The sequence below is a fragment of the Prionailurus bengalensis genome, chromosome E4 (genome assembly GCF_016509475.1).
Source record: "Prionailurus bengalensis isolate Pbe53 chromosome E4, Fcat_Pben_1.1_paternal_pri, whole genome shotgun sequence".
Taxonomy (NCBI): Eukaryota; Metazoa; Chordata; class Mammalia; order Carnivora; family Felidae; genus Prionailurus; species Prionailurus bengalensis.
In genome coordinates this window covers 25,429,009-25,449,141 of record NC_057360.1, presented here as the reverse complement: position 1 = coordinate 25,449,141, position 20,133 = coordinate 25,429,009, and the positions used below count along the sequence as shown (strand labels likewise).

Here is a 20,133-nt window from a genome sequence, read left to right as displayed (position 1 = left end):
ATGAGTAGGGGAGGAGCAGAGAGAGAGAGAGAGAGAGAGAGAGAGAGAGAGAGAGAGAGAATCCCAAGCAGGCTTGGCACTGCCTATGCAGAGCCTGACATGGGGCCCAAACCCACAAAATTGTGAAGTCATGTCCCGATCCAAAATTGAGAGTCAGATGCTCAACCAACTGAGCCACCCAGGCACCCCTATTGGGATTCCATTTTAATTTTTATCATCTCTTACCTGGTATAAGCTCTCTCTTCAGGACTGATTGGTTCCCTATTATCACATTTGTCATTTTGTCTATTATCATGGGCTTAGCTTCTAGTTAATGTTACTAGGGTCAAAAAAGTTAAAGTAAGTGTCATCTTCAGGATGTGAATTAGTCCCTCAGAGGCAAAAGGTTCTGGATTTCTTCCTATCCTGGAGATAAACTTTTTAAATATAATTTCTTGTCAAATTGGTTTCCATACAACACCCAGTGCTCATCCCAATAAGTGCCCTCCTCAATGCCCATCACCCACTTTCCCCTCTCCCCAACTCCCCTTCAACCCTCAGTCCATTCTCAGTATCTAAGAGTCTCTTATGGTTTACCTCCCTCCCTCTCTCTAACTTTTTTTTCCCCCCTTCCCCTCCCCCATGGTCTTCTGTTAAGTTTCTCAAGACTGGAGATACATTTTTTGTGTTAGTGATGCCAGCAGGCTGGATCCCAGGACCCAGAGGGGTCCTTGCAGGACAAGCCAGGAGGATCCCTGGCTGCACACAGGATAGAAATGATATGTGAGCCAGCAGAAAGTGAAAGCAGAGTTTACTGATGGTATAGAGGGAGTATAGATACAGGGTATCTGGGAGACTCAGAAAGGAAAGAAGAGAGTCTCAACTTCACTTGGGGCCTGGGGTTTTTATTGAGGATTGTGGTTTATTGTATGTGTCCTCTCAGGCATCAAGGAACTGGTGAGAACAAAGATGGGGGCCCAGGTGTTATTCCTTGGAGCCAGGGGGGCTTGGCATTGAGTTGTCAAGTACCAGTGGTCTGGAATGCACATATGATGGCTTTGTCTGGTCATTCTCACCTGGTCCTTCCTTAGATGGGATCTATTCTAAAGAACTCCTTGACCCTTACAAGAAGAATGTACAGTTTGCATTATGAGGCATGTGTAAAGTGGGGGTGCTGGTTCTAGCAAGAATAGAAGCAGGAAAAGGCAGAAAACAGATTTTTTTAATTTAAATCTTTAAAAAAATTTTTTTAAGTTTATTTGGAGAGAGACAGAGTGAGTGGGGGAGGGACAGAGAGAGAGGGAGAGAGAAAAAATCCCAAGCAGGCTCCATGCATCAGCACAGAGTCCAGTGCGGGGCTTGAATTCACCAGTTGTGAGATCATGACCTGAGCCAAAACCAAGAGTTGAACGCCTAACTGACTGAGCCACTCAGGTGACCGAAAAAACAGATGTTTATGGAGTCCTGCAGCTTCCCTGTCTCACTAGTGCTCTTCCTTTCTGCCTATAGAAATCTATGTAACTTAATGCTCCTAAGAAGAGCTTGGTAACATCTTCCTCAGTTGTACTTTTTAATATAGAATACAACTGACTGGGTTGGATGATCAGTCTAACATCTGGAGTTTCCTTAATTTTCAGTTTTGCCCAGATGAAATCTTCAGTAGGTCTCTAGGGATCTTCAGAAGTTACTACACAACCCGTTCTACCCCTAAACCACCTATTGACTAATTTTGGTAGGGTTTGTGAGCAAGGTATTGTTATGCCCAGAATTCGTGATCCCCAAAGACCACTAGGGAGCCGAGTCCGATGCAAAAGCAAAGAGCCTTTATTCGAGCTAGCTCGAGCTCAATCCCCTACCTGCACCGACGCAGCGGTGAGATACCAGGGAAAGAGAGCGAGTTTCAAAAGGACAAAGGTTTTATTGGGGCCTGGGGGCAGTTGGTGAGGTAATGGCTATGGCCTCAGCCGATTGGCTGGGGAGGGGTCCTGGGGAAGGGTCCGGCAGGTGAGGGAGGGTTTACTCAAGGGGAGGAGGTGTGGTCAAGGTGAAGGACACAGAACAAGATGGAGTCGGCTGGCGTAGGCCCGCCCTTTCAGTATACTTACTATTTCCTCTGCTAATCACAAATATCTATGATATTTTATCATCAAGATGCTTAATAGAGCATTCCAAATGGTTCATATTATGGTTAATCAGTATTAAGGTAACTATTGTGGGCAACATTAGCATCAAATTACAAGAATGTTCTATATTTAACACAGTTCAGTGTGGAATTTTATAAGCCAATAGGACATACAATAATGTCTTTTAATAAGCCAATAAAGAAATAGCATACTCCGAATCAATCACAGATTAATCACACTATTGTTCCAGGCAAAGGGCAATGAAAGGAACAAAGTCTAAGTTTAGTTGAGATGAACATTTGTTAAAAAACTAAACTCAACCTAATAAATCAGAATATCTAATTGACTTTATTAAGCAATTCATTAATAAGGCATCATCCCATCTAGCAAGCAAAGAGTTGCTCCGAGGAGTTGTACTAAATGGAAGGTTTTAATAGGAAGGAGGGTGGGGCAAAGATGTTATTAGCAAAAGAAAAGAAAGGATTGTTTCAGGCCAGGATGGCTTCTTTTAAGGATAAGGGTGGGGACCAGCAGGGTTTGTTTCTCTGTCACCACCTCACTGGTACTGATCAGGAAATTTCAGACTGACTTTTAAAAGACCACATTCCTGGGATAGGGTGAAACTGTCATTAAGGTTTTGGTTCGCTGAGGTTGAAGGCAAAGGACTCCATTTTGGACTACTTGTTTCTTCTTTAAACGCTTTATATGAGTTGATACTGGGGTGGGACAGGTTAGCCAACTGAGAGCTGACGTCTAGCTGCCAGTGTAACAGGAAAAGTCCTGTGTTGCTAGAGCAGGTTACTAGGGAACGGTGGCTAGGGTGTTGATGGGCAAAATGATGATCTTAGCAAGGCCTCTGCGTGGTTTTTGCTGCTGTCAGTAAAGGGATCACCTTTACCATGGCAGGAACTAATTGTCTCAGCATCTTCAGAGAGCTATTTTAGATCAGCAAAGTGGAGACTTGTGCAGACCAATCATTCTCGGATCAACCCGTAAACTTTCAGTATTCGTAATCTAATGTCCCCTTGGCATACTTACTTCTTCATGAGTTTTTGTTGACAAGCTCCCAGCTGCTGAGCTACTAGTTCTTATCTGTGAGAACAGATGACATAATGACTTCCTGACACAGTTGACTTTATTCTTCTATCAAAACAACTTACCTCTGAAAATACTTTTTGTCTTAGTCATAAACAAATGGGTTTGAAATCATATCAAACCAATACATAGCAAAGGCAAAGCTGGAGGAATCTGGACTGCTTTTCTAGGAATGAGGCCAGACTGTTGGCTAGCCAGGGGAGCATTCACTAAAAATCACCTGGGATGGGGCGCCTGGGTAGCTCAGTCAGCTAAGAGTCCACCTTTTGATTTCGGCTCAGGTCATGATCCCATGGTCCACAGGGCTCGGGATCCATATGGCTCCACTTTCTGCCTAGAGCCTGCTTGAGATTCTGTCTCTCTCATCCTCTGCCCCTCCCCTGCTCATGCTCTCTCTCAGTAAAAAAATAAATAAAAACACCTGAAAGCCATGATCAGTGGTAAATCCAGAACTTCTTTAGGCAACCAATGGATTGGCTGCCACCTCAAGAGGATTTATGAGCAGTGGGCTCCCTCTGCCCTGGAGGCCACACCGGTGGTCAGGCATTGGCCCCAGCTCCACAGGCCTAGAGGGCCTCAGCTTCCCAAGGATGGCTGACAGACTGTGTACTGAGCTTTCAGTGCAGCTTCCTTCAGGTTAGACATTGAACTGGAATAGAGCACCGGTCTTGAGAGGCCAGGCCACTGAAGAGGACTTTTGGGGGTACAAGGCACCGCCTGATTCCAAGCTATAAACTACACAAATGTGAAGAATGCCCCTGAAGACAGAACTGATGAAAACTGGACTGACTTGCCAGAGTGGGGCTGAGCAGACTGGACCGGGTACCCACCACTAAAAGACACCTGAGAGTCTTGATTGTTGGAGAAGCCTGGGACCCTATCAAGTAACTGGTCCAAATGTGTACTGACTGTAGCCATTTTAAAGCTGCCACCTCAGAAAGATTTCCTGGAAGTGGGTTCTTTTGTTCTGGAAGCTAGGTGAGTGGTTGGATATGAGCCCCAGCTCCACAGGGCGAAGGGGTCCGGCTAGACACCGGCGGGCTGACAGGGTACCTATGGCACATGTGCCGGCCACATGGGTCAGGGATGCCAGGAACCCAGAACTGGGCAACTGTTGAGAGTGTCTAGGTGTCGAGAGTAAGCTCTTGGAGGTCCCTGGCATCTGCCTAATTCCAATTTTTAACCTAAACAAATGTTCATATTCCTCCTGAAGGCATCCCTGGAGGAAACTGGATGGCCTTGCCAGAATGGGACCAGTTATCAAGTCTCCCAGCTGTCTGTTATTCAGGGATATTCCATCAGTCTTGCCAGACTACACCCTGGCAAGGTGGTCCATTTTCCTGCAGCTCTGCTGTTGAGAGAATATGCGTATTTGTATAGGTCAGACTTTGGAATTAGGAAGATATTTTATACCCCTAATAGCTCTCTCCTGTGACTGGCATTGCTTGACACTTGACCTTTAAGAGGTCCCTAGCTACCCTGACCTATGCAGTCTGTGCATGCAGAGTACCTATCCTATCAGGCATTGGGCAGCCTAGGACTTCTGGGCTGTGTAGCTGCAACCTTCCCAAACCACCTGCATAGCCTCCAGGGCAGAGAAAATCCACACCAAGAAAATCATTCTGGAAAGGTAGCTTTAAACCAGGGACAGTCTTCATTTGATCTGCTGCCTGGTGGGGTCACAGGTTTACCAGTATAGCTTTCCAAAGTAGCCCACCCCAAAAAGTTCAACAATGGCATATTAATCATTTTCATTTAAAGTTACCTAAAAAACAGCCAGTATAGGAAGAACACTCTGACTCTCTGTTGTCTCCAGAAACCAATGAATAAATCTCTCACATGAGGAGCCTCCCTGCACCAGGATGTAGGGAGACATCCTTTTCATCAGAGACAGGAAATTCAAAGAAGCCTAAATAAACAAACCTTATTACTTTTACTGATTTACTGTCACAGCCCAAATCTGTTTAGAATTCCTTACTAACTGAAGCTCTTAAACATAGATTTTGTTTTGTCACTTCCTCACAGATTTATGCTTCTTTGACTATAACTTTCAAAAGCTGTGTGACCTGATTATTTCTTTGGGTATCAGTATTAATAGTTGGCCTCTGTGCACATGTAATAAACTTTGGAGTGTTTTTTTATTCTATTAACATGTTTTCATATCACTTTTAACTCTTAGGCCACCTAGAAGAACCTTGAAGGGTAGAATAAAAGTTTTCCTTCCCAACATTTGGCATAGTCAGTAGGATACACTTCCCTCACTGGACACTGTTTGCTTTGAGGCTCTTGCAGCTGACACATCCTGGAACATCTGACAAACAGCCAGCAGAAGGTAAGAATCCTTGGCAGGCTTCTTAAGTTGTTACCACATCAGCCTCCTGATCTCTGCCTGCATGGTCTAATGGAGTGATATTGGTGAACATCTATCTTCTCTAAATTTATATCAACAAAAGAAAATATTTGTGGAGCTGGTTTCTTGGTCTTGGTGATTCTGGTAAGATTTGGTAGGGTACTCTTCATGTGGCTGATTCATTGCCTCATAGAGATGGTCATGGTTTTTCTTTGTCTCTGTCTTTTGAGTCATTTGTTATAAAAAGAAATTACTAGAGAGAAAGAACACAGGTCTTAGGTCTTTTTAAGACTTCTGTTCAAGCCAGCCTCAAAAAGTGATGGGTTCGTGGTTCTCATAAGACTGGCATCTGTTTAGACAAAATCTACTGTGAGTCCTCTACATAAAAACAAAATGAAGTTTTTCCTTTGTCATCTTCTGTGTCCAAAGAGCTTGGCTTTATGACCAGTAAGATTATTCTCTCTGGTCTCCACAATCCAGGGTGTGTGGAAGAAACTGCTTTACTTCTAACCCCATCCCACACACCAAGAATTTCCTGTGCTGTGAGTCCCCCACAAAGTATGATGCTTTTTGTTTGTTTGTTTGTTCTAGAGAGATAGAGTGTGAGCAGGGGAGGGGCAGAGAGAGAGGGAGACACAGAACCCAAAATAGGTTCCAGGCTCTGAGCTGTCAGCACAGAGCCCGTTGTGGGGCTTGAACCCACGTACCATGAGATCATGACCTGAGCTGAAGTCAGAAGCTCAACCGACTGAGCCAAACAGGTGCTCCATTTTTTTTTTTAAATTGTGGATGTGGCTTTATTTACCAAAGGTGTCAGCTCGGGGCTGGGTCTGCCAGCCAAGCCCTCAGATAGATAGCTGGAGAGGGTGAGAGGGTCCCAGCTCAGCCCAGTCCTGGTAGCAAGGGTCAATCTGGGTTTACCTTGGTGGCCAGTTGAATAGACTGGGATTCTGAGGGACAAAATTACAAACAGCACTTTCTTTGTTTGGCTGTGTCAGCTCTCAGGGGAATTTGTCATAAGCGGTCCCAGCTCATAAGGGACCTTTATCATCTTAATCTTTGTTGTTTGTTAGTACTGGAAAGTCCCATTCCACTAGTGCTTGTCCAGCGTCCCAGATTAGTGGGTCTGTAATTGGAGGGGTCTTATGTTTTCAGGAGAGATCTGGGACACAGTCTTTACTGCACCATTCTTACTGCCTGTGCAAAAAAAAAAAAAAAAAAAAAAAAAAGTTTTCACTTTTTTTTTTTTAAAGTTTATTTATTTATTTGGAGAGAGAGAGAGAGAGAGAGCGCGCGCGAGCACAAGCAGGGAAGGGGCAGAGAAAGAGGATCCCAAGCAGGCTCCACACTGTTGGCACAGAGCTTGCCGTGGGGCTTGAACTCACAAACCATGAGATCATGCCCTGAACCAAAACCAGGAGTCAGACACTTAACTGACTGAGCCATACAGGTGCCTCTGTTTTTGCTTTTTTAAACTATTTTGGGGAGTAAACTTTTGGACCATGGGGACTGCATCATTTAAGGCTTCTCTAGGGATACTTCTTGTGTCCATGGTCTAAGCCTGGAAAGTTGCTTTCATGTTTTTCCAAAAAAAGATGTATTGGTCTGAATACAGACAAATAAGATCTTACTTATCAATGGCCAGATGATGAGTTCCTTAATTGGCTAGATTTGCAAAAAGAGAAAATTATTTATAGAGATCTCTTAATTGTCTTATGGGTTTAACAGCTAACCTTAGGGATTCCCTTGACAAGATGAGAGAACAGAAATCCTACATCTAATGTAAATTATCCTTCTCACACTCTGGCCCCATCTACCTGTTTTAACTTCCCTTTCCCTATATGATTTACAGAGAGCATTCTGGCCTAATCTTTAGGTTCAAAGTATAGGGATTACTCATGTAAGTACTGAAAGTCACATAATGAATCAACACAAGCTCCGGTCACTGGCAGTAAGTCTCCCTTTGCTCCTGTTTTCCAGGGCTCCGTAATCAGGTTGTACCAGCTTCAGGCATTCCTGTGCAGTGTCCTTTGCAGATATATCCTAGACCCCCGACCCAAAGGCAACACATTTATTTCCCCTGAACAACAGCAGATCTTTTCAATCATAGAGACTTTTTACTTCCATCCTCTTTCTCCCCAAATTTAGAAAAGAATTAAAAGATTAATGGCCATTCACAACACCACCCCTCCCCCCCCCACACACACAAAAAACAGGTGACCAAAATCTCCTAGGCCTTCCTATAAATGATCAGCAGAAGGCCCATGTTTAGGGACTGATAGAAGCCAAGGTTGAATTATGTACTCAGAAAGAAGGCTTTTGTTAAAATGCTTTACAGACTTTACAAAGCCATAAGTCTTTTGATTGCCATTTTGGGTAAAATCTCCCTGATATAAAGTAGCTAGTTTAATTTAAAAAGGTGAGTCAGTCCCTTAGTATTCAGGCTGTAACCCAGTTCTTTGGAGGGAATTAAAAACAACTGCCTTTGCCTTGCAAATCTCTAGGAAACCAGAAATGCAACTCTAGAAATAAGTCAAAACCTACTTTACTAATCCTCAAACTTTGTCTATTTCTCTCAAAATGCTTGCAGATATGACAAAAAATCAGGATATTAGGACAAAATTCCCCTTGCTTCAAAAAGGTAAATAGCAATTAACACTGAATCTCTTAAAAAATAAAAATAAAAAAATAAACAACTTGCATTCTTTCTCTGTCCCTTAAAGTCATGCATTTTATGCTCTTGAAATATAAGCACAACCCCAGTCACCTTAGACTTAAGGGAAAAAAGGAGCAGGTCTTTTTAAAAACAAACCACTAAAGTTTGTGCCCAAACTCTAAGTCTTTTCCACAAATAGTAAAATACTTTATAAACTAGTGAGTTTTATATTGTTTTAAAATAGAAGCTGTGTCTGTGTATGTATGTGCATTATAGATGCGGTGTTTTTCTACCTCTCGTTTCCAAAAATTATTTGTAAACAGCTCTATTGAATTGGCTTAAAAATTGTTTATAGAAATTTAGTATGAAAAAAAAAAAAAAAGAAAGAAATTTAGTATGATAAAAATTCTCAGAAATAGTCCAAATGAATTTCAGGTTCAAATGATCTGGGAAAATATTCAATATGAAAATTTATTTAAGGTTAATTTAATAAAATAGAAATATCTTTATAGTATCAGCGTTAAAATTAAAACTTTCATTCTGCTTGGGTTTACTGAAAGTCAATAAGTTGATGTTATTTAGGTTACAAAATATGCCAACAAGAACAGAATAGCTTGGAAGACTGGCTGACTTTCTGTGATATCTCATGAAGTGTTTGTGGGTGATCTAACCACAACTGTTTTTTTTTTTAAATTTTTTTTTTAATTTGTATCCAAATTAGTTAGCATATAGTGCAACAATTTCAGGAGTAGGTTCCTTAGTGCCCCGTACCCATTTAGCCCATCCCCCCTCCCACAACCCCTCCAGTAACCTTCTGTTTGTTCTCCGTATTTATGAGTCTCTTATGTTTTGTCCCCCTCCCTGTTTTTATATTATTTTTGTTTCCCTTCCCTTATGTTCATCTGTTTTGTCTCTTAAAGTCCTCATATGAGTGAAGTCATATGATATTTGTCTTGATCTAATTTCACTTAGCATAATACCCTCCAGTTCCATCCATATAGTTGCAAATAGCAAGATTTCATTCTTTTTGATTGCCGAGTAATGCTCCATTGTATGTATATACCACATCTTTATCCATTCATCCATCGATGGACATTTGGGCTCTTTCTGTACTTTGGCTATTGTGGATAGTGCTGCTATAAACATTAGGGTGCAAGTGCCCCTTTGAAACAGCACACCTGTATCCCTTGGATAAATACCTGGTATTTCAATTGCTGGGTCATAAGGTGTTCTATTTTTAATTTTTTGAGAAACCTCCATACTGTTTTCCAGAATGGCTGTACCAGCTTGCATTCCCACCAACAATGCAAAAGAGATCCTCTTTCTCCACATCCTCGCCTATCTGTTGTTGCCTGAGTTGTTAATGGTAGCCATTCTGACAGGTGTGAGGTGGTATCTCATTATGGTTTTGACTTGTATTTCCCTGATGATGATGAGTGATATTGAGCATTTTCGACATGTGTCTAAAACACATGTGTAAACCATCTGGATGTCTCCTTCAGAAAAATGTCTATTCATGTCTTTTGCCCATTTCTTCACTGGATTATTTGTTTTTTGGGTGTTGAGTTTGATAAGTTCTTTACAGATTTTGGATACTAACCCTTTATTTGATATGTCATTTGCAAATATCTCCTCCCATTCCCTTGGTTACCTTTTAGTTTTTGCTGATTGATTCCTTCACTGTGCAGAAGCTTTTTATCTTCATGAGGTCCCAGTAGCTCGTTTTTGCTTTTGTTTCCCTTGCCTCTGGAGACATGTTGAGTAAGAAGTTGCTGCGGCCGAGGTTAAAGAGGTTTTTGCCTGCTTTCTCCTTGAGGATTTTGATGGCTTCCTCTCTTGCTTTTCCGTCTTCCATCCATTTTGAGTTTATTTTTGTTTCTAGTGTAAGAAAGTGGTCCAGGTTCATTCTTCTGCATGTTGCTGTCCAGTTTTCCCAGCACCACTTGCTGAAGAGACTGTCTTTTTTCCATTGGATATTCTTTTCTGCTTTGTCAAAGATTAGTTGGCCATACTTTTGTGGGTCCATTTCTGGACTCTCTAGTCTATTCCATTGGTCTATGTGTCTGTTTTTGTGCCAATACCATGCTGTCTTGATGATTACAGTTTTGTAATATAGCTTGAAGTCTGGGATTGTGATGCTTCCACCTTTGGTTTTCTTTTTCAGGATTGCTTTGGTTATTCGGGTTTTTTTCTGGCTCATTACAAATTTTAGGATTGTTTGTTCTAGTTCTGTGAAGAATGCTGCTGTTATTTTGATAGGGATTGCATTGACTATGTAGATAGCTTTGGGTAGTATTGACATTTTAACAATATTTATTCTTCCAATCCAGGAGCATGGAATAGTTTTCCATTTTTGTGTGTCTTCTTCAATTTCTTTCATAAGCTTTCTATAGTCTTCAGTGTATACGTTTTTCATCTCTGAAAAAGGAATCTTTAAAAAGAGATTTTAATGTGTGGTCAGTTGGTTAAGATTAAAATGAATTTATTTAGGGGTACCTAGGTGACTCAGTTGGTTAACTGTCCACCTCTTGATTTTAGCTCAGGTCATGATCTCACAGTCATGAGATCAAGTGCCTCATCAGACTCCATGCTGAGCATGAAGCCTGCTTAGCATTATCTGTTCCTCTCTCTGCCCCTCCCCAACTCACACTTGCACGCACTCTCTAAAAAAAAAAAAAATTAAAAAATAAAATGAATTTAGTTTAAACACGAGTTTTAAGGGGCACCTGGTGGCTCAGTTGGTTAAGAGTCAGACTTTGGCTCAGGTCATGATCTCATGGTTTGTGAGTTCGAGCCCCACATTGTGCTCTCTGATGTCCATACAGCACGGCTTGGGATCTCTGCCTCCTCTCTCTCTCTCTGCACCACAACCCCCCCAACTCATGCTCTTACTCTTTCTCTCTCATAAACATTTTTTAAAACTGAGTTTTAATATCAAAAGTAAGCTTGTACAAAATTAAAATTTGACTTCTCTCTCTGTTAAAAGGATAAACTTAGATTATTGGTCTTCTTTTAATAAGAAGTTGTAAGTAATTTTTTTCTTTACCATTTATGTAATCTACCTAGGAAAACAAAGAGTCTGTGCTGTCTTTATAAGGTCTTTGGGTTTTTTTCTATTTAATATTAAAAGAGCTAAGGCTTTTACAGCCATGTAACTACCTGTGTTTGTCTTTGAAGTCTTTAATTGGCACTTTGGCTAAATTGATAACTAAGTATGGTTTCATAATGATCTGTGATCCTATTTAATTAAATGTCCAAACTTTTTGATATTTGACAAACCTCCCAAAATCAAATTTTAAATTTTTTTTTCAACGTTTATTTATTTTTGGGACAGAGAGAGACACAGCATGAACGGGGGAGGGGCAGAGAGAGAGGGAGACGCAGAATCGGAAACAGGCTCCAGGCTCTGAGCCATCAGCCCAGAGCCCGATGCGGGGCTCGAACTCACGGACCGCGAGATCGTGACCTCGCTGAAGTCGGACTCTTAACCGACTGCGCCACCCAGGCGCCCCCCAAAATCAAATTTTAAAATGAAGTCTTGACCACCAACTAACTTTGAAATATTCCAGCAGATCCCTAGGACATTTGAAGGATTTGTTCTCCTTGTAAAAGAAAGAGAATTGTCTTACTTGGTATGTTGAATCACCTGGGAAGTAATGTCAAATAAGTGATGCTAACCTTTCTTAGATTATATTTGTGTAAATATGTTAAGATTAGTGTTCTAGAAATTGTATGAAACTCCTAGAAATCGGATATGTCTCAATATGTTATCGCTTGCCATTCTAGTTCTAATCTTGAAGTGCTGTGTGATAGAAATGTCCAAATTACCTTGTCAGTAACATTGTAATGAACTCTGATCAGATCCTTAACCACTGCAATTTTAAGACTTTTGTCATTTACAGACAAAAGGTTAACTCTGATGCCACTGCAAAAGTTTCATCTTCAAAGAGATTCAGGGAAAGGACTCTGACAAGTGCTCTCGAATACAGGTCTCTACTAACTTTAAGATCATGCCATTGAACTGGGTAAGAATTTATAGAACTCTAACAGAAACTGAAGGCTTCTTAAAACTAACAAAAGATCAAGATCAAAAAATTATCACATAGGAATGAATAAACTGAGAATGATGATAATTTTTATGGCTTTTTGTTGGCAGTACTGCTTGTTATTTCATCTTTTGTTTTCCAGATATAAGAAAGCCTTTCCTCTTAAACTAAATATGACTCACAGCAATTTGGTAAATTGTACCTTTGTAAGCAGAATTGCAACATCTATCTTTCTCCCCTACCTGATCTCTCCAGAATTTGGAATCTCTCAGTGAGCATTCTTATGGTTTCATAGAAATATTTGCCTAAGATCAATAAGAATCTTTTCTCTTTGTGACAAGACACAGTTGGAAACATTGGTTATATTACCAAGGCTTTGACTGAAATGTCATATTTGAGACAAACATGCATAGACTCAGATTTATGAGTCTATGCTTTATGGAACTAAGGATGACTTAATGGAGCCAATAAATCCCCCTAGGAATATCAGCCTGCTATCTTGCTTACAAGGATCTCAGCAGCCTTACCAGGTGAGTAAGGTCACATCTGGCAGATGGAGAAATATCAGGATATTTGGGAGATCTTGAAAAGAAAGAAAGAATTTAATTCTACAGATATTGCAGGCAAATCTGATGGCAAGTATTTGAGTTGGCTTCTTTGCTTCAAGAGGCTGATAAAAGTTCAGTCTGGAGATTCCCGATGGAAAGTTCCACCAAAGCAGGTTTAAAAGAGCTTGTATGACCAATTGCTACTCTTGCTGCACTCTGTAAATAATCAGGTTTCTTGAAACTATACGTAATTGGCAAACAAATTAGTCTTACCCTCATTTCTATCAGTGATAACCATTGTAAGTGTACAGAGAAAAAAACTGTTTCATTTGAAACTATGAAATGTACTTTTGGATTCTAGATTCTATTTCTGTTCGTCGTTTCTGAGATTTTGTTTTCTACCTGTAAACTTGACCAGATCCTGAAGTCTTCTGGTTTCATCCAAACTAACATTTACAATTTTCTCCCATCCTTTGGACTTGAAATCATTGAAAATGAAATCTGCCCTTTTTCCTGAGGCCTTCCAAACTGAGTATGAATGACTTGATGTAAACTTCAGGGAAATTGTCACAACAGCACATGCATGGATGATCTTTGTGCAGGTTGCTGTGTGTCCACTCAAAAAGATCAACAGAGTATTCAAGAGGAATATCAAGGTGTAGGAGGACACTGGGCTTACCTTGTCCTGCTGATCACTTAGATTCCACCCACATCTGCCTAAATAACCCAGAAAACTGCCAGCAGACTAGCATAACAGACTCTCTGTAGCCAAGTGTAGACAAGAGGCCCATGGAAGAGGGTAGGAAGGGTGGAGAGGTGGTGTGTGCTACACGGACTGGCAGGAGGGAGCCGGGGCGGTGGAGGGGCAGCCCGCCCAGCAAAGCAGAGCCCCCGAGTCTGGCTGGCAAAAGCAGAGGGGCCGGACGGAGTGTGTTCTGACAGCAGGACTAACATCTGGAATGTTAAGAGTCAACAGCTCTGCTCTCGGAGAGCAGGGAGGGCAAGAGGACACTGGGAGGGAGAGTTGTCAAGCCCTGGAGGACAGGGCTCAGCTCAGTGAGGGAACAAATGTGCTGGTAAGTGCCATCTCCCTCTCCCATCACCCAGCCAAAATCCCAAAGGGAACCAGTTCCCATCACCGAACTTGCTTGCACTGCACAAATGCCCAACGCTGTGCTTCTGTGGATCCATCTCTCCGAGGGGTCTGCCTCCCTTCCCGTGCTGCAGGGCCCCTCCCACAGGGGACCACTGATGCCAAAGCAAGCTAAGCCTGCCCTCCCACCCCTGTGCACCTTGTGGATCCACCCCTGCTAATAGCCCCTTGGCCAGATCCCATTAAAGCAGTACCACAAGCCTGGCAGTGTGCAAGTGGCCCAGACAGGGGCCACACCACTCCACAATGAGTCCTGCCCCTGGGAGAGGGGAACATAAGGTACACACCAGTCTGACTGCAGCCCCACCGGTGGGCTGGGGACAGACATTGGGTCTGACTGCAGCCCCGCCCACCAACACAAATTACTCCCGACAGCACAAGGGAAGTGCCCTGCAGTTTGGAGCCACGCCAATGACTACCCAAAATGATAAAACAGAAGAATTCTCCTCAAAAGAAACTCCCAGGAAGTAGCAACAGCTAATGAATTGATCAAAACTGATTTAAGCAATATAATGGAACAAGAATTTAGAATAATGTCCTAAAATTGCTGCGCTTGAAAAATGAATAGAGGACTGCAGAGATCAAGGGACTAAGAGAGAGTCATGAGCTAAAAAAAATGCTATCAATGAGATGCAAAATAAAATGGAGGCGGCCATAGCACGGATTAAAGAGGCAGAGGAGAGAATAGGTGAATTAGAAGATAAAATTATGGAAAAAGAGGAAGCTGAGAAAAGATAAAACAATCCAGGAGTATGAGGGAAGAATTAGAGAACTAAGTGATGCAATCAAATGGAACAATATCCATATCATAGGAATTCCAGAAGAAGAAGAAGAGAGAGAAAGGGGTTGAAGGTGTACTCGAACAAATCATAGCTGAGAACTTCCCTGATCTGGGGAAGGAAAAAGACATTGAAATCCAAGAGGCACAGAGGACTCCCTTCAGATGTAACCTGAATCAATCTTCTGCATGACATATCATAGTGAAACTGGCAAAATACAAGGATAAAGAGAAAATTCTGAAAGCAGCTAGGGATAAAACAGGCTCTAACATATAAAGGGAGACCAATAAGACTAGTGGCAGACCTACTTACTGAAACTTGGCAGGCCAGAAAGGAATGGCAGGAAATCTTCAATGTGTTGAACAGAAAAAAAATATGCAGCCAAGAATCCTTTATCCAGCAAGTCTGTCATTCAGAATAGAAGGAGAGATAAAGGCTTTCCCAAACAAAAACTGAAGGAATTCATCACCACTAAACCAGCCCTACAAGAGATCCTAAGGGGGATTCTGTGAGTGAAATATTTCAAGGACTACAAAGTACCCGAGACATCACTACAAACAAGAAACCTGACATCACAATGACTCTAAACCCATATCTTTCAATAATCACACTGAATGTAAATGGGCTAAATACTCCAGTCAAAAGACATAGGATGGACATCAGAATGGATAAAAAAAAAACAAGACCCATCTATTTGCTGTCTACAAGAGACTCATTTTAGACCTGAGGACACCTTCAGATTGAAAGTGAGGGGGTGGAGAACTATCTATCATGCTACTAGAAGTCAAAAGAAAGCTGAAGTAGCCACACTTATATCAGACAAACTAGACGTCAAATTAAAGGCTGTAACAAGAGATGAAGAAAGGTATTATATAATTACAGGGTCTATCTGGAAGAGCTAACAATTATAAATGTCTGTACACCAAATACGGGAGCCCCTAAATATATAAATCACAAACATAAGCAACCTTATTGATAAGAATATGGTAATTGCAGGGGACTTTAACACTCCACTTACAACAATGGATAGATCATCTAGACACAGGATCAATAAAGAAACAAGGGCCCTGAATGATACATTGGATCAGATGGACTTGACAGATATATTTAGACCTCTGCATCCCAAAGCAACAGAATATACTTTCTTCTCGAGTGCACGTGGAACCTTCTCCAAGATAGATCACATACTGGGTCACAAAGCAGCCCTTCATAAGTATAAAAGAATTGAGATCATACCATGCACATTTTCAGACCACAATGCTATGAAACTTGAAATCAACCACAGGAAAAGGTCTGGAAAACCTCCAAAAGCATGGAGGTTAAAGAACACCCTACTAAAGAATGAATGGGTCAACCAGGCAATTAGAGAATAAATTAAGAAATATATGGAAACAAATGAAAATACAACAATCCAAACGCTTTGGGATGCAGCAAAGGCAGTCCTGAGAGGAAAATACATTGCAATCCAGGCCTATCTCAAGAAACAAGAAAAATCCCAAATACAAAATCTAACAGCACATCTAAAGGAAACAGAAGCAAACAGCAAAGACACCCCACCCCAGCAGAAGAGAAATAAAGATCAGAGCAGAAATAAACAATATAGAATCTAAAAAAACTGCAGAGCAGATCAATGAAACCAAGAGTTGGTTTTCTGGAAAAAAAAATTGATAAACCTCTAGCCAGGCTTCTCAAAAAGAAAAGGGAGATGACCCAAATAGATAAATTCATGAATGAAAATGGAATTATTACAACCAATCCCTCAGAAATATAAGCAATTATCAGGGAATACTATGAAAAATTATATGCCAACAAACTGGACAACCTGGGAGAAATGGAAAAATTCCTAAGCACCCACACAGTTCCAAAACTCAAACAGGAAGAAATAGAAAACTTGAACAGACCCATAACTAGCGAAGAAATTGAATCAGTTATCAAAATTCTCCTAACAAATAAGAGTCCAGGACCAGATGGCTTCCCTGGGGAAGTCTACTAGACATTTAAAGCAGAGATAATGCCTATTCTTTTCAAGCTGCTCCAAAAAATAGAGAAGGAAAACTTCCAGACTCATTCTATGAAGCCAGCATTACTTTGATTCCCAAACCTGACAGAGACCCAGCAAAACAAGAGACTACAGGCCAATATCCCTGATGAATATGGATGCAAAAATTCTCCACAATATACTAGCAAATCAAATTCAACAGCATACAAAATGAATTATTCACCATGATCAAGTGGGATTCATTCCTGAGCTGCAGACCTGGTTCAACGTTCGCAAATCAATGTGATACATGACATTAGTAAAAGAAAAGAAAAGAACCATATGATCCTGTCAATCGATGCAGAAAAAGCATTTGACAAAATTCAGCATCCTTTCTTAATTAAAACCCTTGAGAAAGGATAGAAAGAACATACTTAAAGATCATAAAAGCCATTTATGAAAAGCCCACAGCTAATATCATCCTCAATGGGGAAAAACTGACAGCTTTCCCCCTGAGATCAGGAACATGACAGGGATGTCCACTCTCACTGCTGTTGTTTAACATAGTGTTGGAAGTTCTAGCATCAGCAATCAGACAACAAAAGGAAATCAAAGTCATCAAAATTGGCAAAGATGAAGTCAAGCTTTCACTTTTTGCAGATGACATATTATAATACATGGAAAAACCGATGTATAATAAGTTTGCTAGAACTGATATATGAATTCAGCAACATCACAGGATACAACGTTTATGTATAGAAATGAGTTGCATTCTTATACACTAATAATGAAGCAACGAAGACAAAGAAACTGATCCCATTCGCAATTGCACCAAGAAACATAAAATACCTAGGAATAAACGTAACCAAAGATGTAAAATATCTGTATGCTGAAAACTATAGAAAGCTTATGAAGGAAATTGAAGAAGACACAAAGAAATGGAAAAACATTCCATGCTCATGGATTGGAAGAATAAATATTGTTAAAATGTCAATACTACCCAGAGCTATCTACACATTCAATGCAATCCCAATCAAAATTGCACCAGCATTCTTCTCGAAGCTAAAACAAGCAATCCTAAGATTTGTATGGAACCACAAAAGACCCCAAATAGCCAAAGTAATATTGATGAAGAAGACCAAAGTGGGAGGCATCACAATCCCCCAGACTTTAGCCTCTACTACAAAGCTGTAATCATCAAGACAGCATGGTATTGGCACAAAAACAGACACATAGACCAATTGAATAGACTAGAGACTCCAGAAATGGACCCACAAAAGTATGGCCAACTAATCTTTGACAAAGCAGAAAAGAATATCCAATGGAATAGACAGTCTCTTCAGCAAGTGGTGCTGGGAAAACTGGACAGCAACATGCAGAAGAATGAACCTGGACCACTTTCTTACACTAGAAACAAAAATAAACTCAAAATGGATGAAAGACGGAAAAGCAAGAGAGGAAGCCATCAAAATCTTCAAGGAGAAAGCAGGCAAAAACCTCTTTAACCTCGGCCGCAGCAACTTCTTACTCAACATGTCTCCAGAGGCAAGGGAAACAAAAGCAAAAATGAACTACTGGGACCTCATGAAGATAAAAAGCTTCTGCACTGCAAAGGAAACAATCAATGAAACTAAAAGGCAACCAACAGAATGGGAAAAGATATTTGCAAATGACATATCAGATAAAGGGCTAGTATCCAAACTACGAAGAACTCACCAAACTCCACACCCAAAAAACAAATAATCCAGTGAAGAAATGGGCAGAAAACATAAATAGACACTGGTGCAAATGCAAACTGGTACAGCCACTCTGAAAAACAGTGTGGAGGCTCCTCAAAAAGTTAAAAATAGATCTACCCTTGACCCAGAAATAGCACTGCTAGGAATTTACCCAAAGGACACAGGGGTGCTCATGCATAGGGGGACTTGTACTCCAATGTTTATAGCAGCACTTTCAACAATAGCCAAATTATGGAAAGAGCCTAAATGTCCATCAACTGATGAATGGATAAAGAAATTGTGGTTTATATATACAATGGAATACTACTTGACAATGAGAAAAATGAAATCTGGCCTTTTGTAGCAACGTGGTTGGAACTGGGGAGTGTTATCTAAGTGAAATAAGTCATACAGAGAATGACAGATACCATATGTTTTCACTCCTATGTGGATCCTGAGAAACTTAACAGAAGACCGGGGGGGGGGGGGGTTGGGGAGGGGAAAAAGTTAGGGAGGGAGGCAAACCATAAGAGACTCTTAAAAACTGAGAATAACTGAAGGTTGATGGTGGGTGGGAGGGGAAAGTGGGTGATGGGCATTGAGGAGGGCACCTGTTGGGATGAGCACTGGGTGTTGTATGGAAACCAATTTGACAATAAATTTCATATTTAGAAAAAGAAGAAGAAAAATAATCATCAGAGACATTCAAACTACAAACCAAGAAAATCTGGAAGATGGCCATTGCCTGCTTTCAATCCATCTAAAGATACTTTGACATCTAAAACTCATCTCAACTGGGTACCCTCAGAACTCTGAAACTGGTTTATAATTTGTTCCAACCCTTAACCATTGTTTTTCTCTTGTTTCCACAGAAATGCCTCTTATTTAATACCTGCTTGAACCATGAGCCTAACTTTGGGAACACACATCCATCACCACTTCCTGAAATGAATTTAGTAGAACTGACCTATTTTCAACTCTAAGAGACTAGCTCAGTGAGATAAAACAATCTACCAGCTCACATTTTAGTATGTGGAGTTTCTAAGGAACTCTAGGGGCCCAGGCCAGGCCACCCTAAAATATGCCACTTTGTCATGTTATTTTGAATTAAAGCTATTTAAGAACAGAAGAACATTCTGACTCTCTTTGTCTCCAGATAGCAGGAAATAAATCTCCAATGTGAAAGCTATCCTTCCTGCATCAGGGAGCAGAAAGACATCCTTATCACCTGAAATAGGTATTTAGAGCCAAGAAGACTGTATAAATCAACAAGTCTTGTTACTTTTACTAGTTTACTACCTCAGCCCAAATTCTGTTTAGAATTGTATGCTAATTAAAGCCAATGAACATAAGTTTTCTCTGCTTTGTCCATTCCTCACAGATTTATGGTTCTTTGCCTAAACATACAACAGCTGCTTGCTTTGGTCATGTGGGGAGTCTCAATTTCATTATTGGACATCTGTGTATACAAAATAAAAATTTTTTTCTTGTGTTAATCTGTCTCATGTCAATTTAATTCTTAGACTAGTTTGAAGGGAAGAAAAGGGTAGAAAAGAAAATTCTTCCTCCCCAAAAACAATAATCAAGTCGCCCAGGTGCCTCTTAATGAAGGGTACCCCAGCCAGACCAGCTGGCCCCACACTGCTCCAACTTTGCCCTCAGAGAGAATACATGCATTTAGTGTAGGTTGGGGCTTGGCTATAGGCAG

The 20,133-nt window shown here is 40.9% G+C and overlaps 1 long non-coding RNA gene across 1 annotated transcript in view; it reads left to right on the top strand.

Annotated features, from left to right (window-relative positions):
- Positions 1 to 19,921, top strand: part of LOC122475751 — a 56,980-nt gene extending 37,059 nt beyond the window's left edge. Inside the window, exons 4-5 of the long non-coding RNA XR_006295300.1 lie at positions 5,377 to 5,529; positions 19,298 to 19,921. This is a non-coding gene — a long non-coding RNA (uncharacterized LOC122475751). The remainder of the gene's footprint in view (positions 1 to 5,376; positions 5,530 to 19,297) is intronic.
- Positions 19,922 to 20,133: the final 212 nt, after the last annotated feature.